The sequence below is a fragment of the Mastomys coucha genome, unplaced genomic scaffold (genome assembly GCF_008632895.1).
Source record: "Mastomys coucha isolate ucsf_1 unplaced genomic scaffold, UCSF_Mcou_1 pScaffold21, whole genome shotgun sequence".
Lineage (NCBI taxonomy): Eukaryota > Metazoa > Chordata > Mammalia > Rodentia > Muridae > Mastomys > Mastomys coucha.
This window is the reverse complement of record NW_022196904.1, coordinates 160,074,562-160,077,209: the sequence shown is the minus strand read 5'-3', so window position 1 is coordinate 160,077,209 and position 2,648 is coordinate 160,074,562.

The window sequence follows — 2,648 nt, the reverse complement described above, 5'->3', positions numbered from 1 at the left end:
GTCTTCTCACCTCTACATGCATCACTACCCTGGCCCCAACACACACACACACACACACACACACACACACTCACTCACCAATAAATGTAATTTAAAATTTTAAGTGTATATTGTCAAATGACATTAGATTTAAAAACTGAGAGACAATTAACAAGATTATCCACACCCTAGATACACTATAGCTATATTTTTAATAAACATGCAATGTTTCTATCTACATCTCGTCTAAGGTATTATTTGAGGCTACACATTAAATTTAGACAGGAATAAAACTTGTAAAAATTTTACGATGATCTATTATTTGAACTCTAGTTAAAATTCTTGGAGCAGGGAAGATGGCTCAGTCAGTAAAGTACAATCAGGAAGACCTGAGTTCATAAACTAAGTACAATATAAGAATCTGGCCATGCCAAGGTGCATCTATAACCACAGCACAGAGAGGCAGAGACAATAGGATCCCTGGGACTTACTGGCTACAGTCTACCTGGATCAGTGAGCTCCAGACTCAGTGAGAAACCCTGTCTTAAAAAACACAAGGTAGACAACAATTAAGGATGCCTGATGTCAAACTCTGGCCTACACACACACACACACACACACACACACACACACACACACACACACACACACTAACCTCCCCATACACTTGAACATGCACACATGCATTTTTAAAATCAAAAGATCTAATTTAGTTTGATGTTTTACTTATTCCAAAGTTAATCTTTTAAAAGAAAATATAAATATAACTTAATGGAATATATGTGTGATACATGTGTGTCAGAACATTCCTGGGATATCATTATCTTGTAGTGATCTGAGGATTATACTAAAAAATGAAAATGACTTGTAAAAAGTTTACAGTTATGCGATGCTTAGGAAATGGATCTTATAAGATTTGTATATTGATGAAAACCAAAATGTTTTTACAATGCTTTTCTGGTGCTTTATATTCAAAGAAATTGAATTTTCCTCGGACCTTGATCTACTTTTAGCCATATTTGCAAAGGGCTTAGTTTTAAAATACAATATGTTATGATTTTATGTTCCCTATTAACTTTGCCAGGCTTTTAACAAAATCAGAGCTCAATTAAACATCATTGGGGCTAAAATATCTTAAAAGCCACATTATATATCTGGTTAAACAGGGCTACCATATCTATGAGATGCACTTACAATAATAAGTATATTACTGTTATATAATAATAAGTATATAGAGCTTGAAAGTTATTGGGAATGGGTCTCTCCCTCACAAACATATTTAGCTCCAGTCCCTGCATTCCTGGTAACACTTATTTTAAGGATTGAGAAGCCATCCAAATCATCCCTTTTTAATAATTAAAATATCATACAACACTGTTGCAAGAGAGACTTCTAAAAAACAAATCTTGAGTTGGAGGAATGGCTCAGTGCGTAAAAGGGCTAGCCACACAAACATCATAACCAGAGTTCTTCTAAACTCACTTTTAAAAAAGGCCAGATGCTGGGGGCTTGAGAGATGGTTCAGGAGTTAAGAGCACAGACTACTCTTCTGAAAGTCATGAGTTCAAATCCCAGCAACCACATGATGGCTCACAACCATCTCATAATGCCACTCTCCTGGAATGTCTGAAGACAGCTACAGTGTACTTACCTATAATAAATAAATAAATATTTTTTTTTTAAAAAAAAAAAAAGGCCAGGTGCAGGCTGGAGAGATGGCTCAGAGGTTTAGAGCACGAACTGCTCTTCAAAGGTCCTGAGTTCAATTCCCAGCAACCACATGGTGGCTCACATCCATCTGTAATGGGATCCGATGCCCTCTGAAGACAGTAACAGTACAGTATATTCACATGCATTAAGTAAATAAATAGAAAAATAAGGGGAAAAAAAGGCCAGATGCAGTGATATACATCTGCAACCCCAGGGTTCTAGAGTGAAATAAGAGGTGGGCTGGAGAATGAGGAGGACATGGCTAGCCAGCAAGCCTGGAGTACGCATACAGTACCTCCCTTCCCCTGGTAAGCACCAGCTTGGTTTTCCTGTCACAGAGGAGGATACAGAAGATGCTCAGATCAATAAAGAGGAGATAAGGAGACAGTCTAACTAGATCAGTGCATCAGAAGCCACAGGGAAGGGAGACATCGTAAGAATAATGACAGTCACCAGATACCAGCTGTATGTCTCATGGAGTCAGTTGTGCTTTATGAAAACTCCTTGGAAAAGGCAAAAGGATTCCTTATCCTTTATGTCTCTGGAGAAATTTGTGTTACTGTTGTTTTCAAATTTTAGATAAATACAAATCTGGTAGAGTAAGCTGAATCATATCCTAGCCCAGGACACACACACACACACATACAAAGAGAGAGAGAGAGAGAGAGAGAGAGAGAGACAGACAGACAGACAGACAGACAGACAGACAGACAGACAGACAGACACCCTTACCCTGAAAGAATTCTGGCAATCAGGAAGTTGCTTGCAAGTGCTGCCAAGGAACCCACACAAAGCGATTTTTTTTTTAGTTAAAATGAAAAAGACTGAATGGCCTGCATCTTTCAGAGTACTTTTGGCTTTAAAAGTTTGTACTGAACAATCAGCTGTTATTCTGATTCAACACATGCATACCGCATGTAGTAATAAGATCAGTAACTGGCAAATCTGCTACCTCAAAT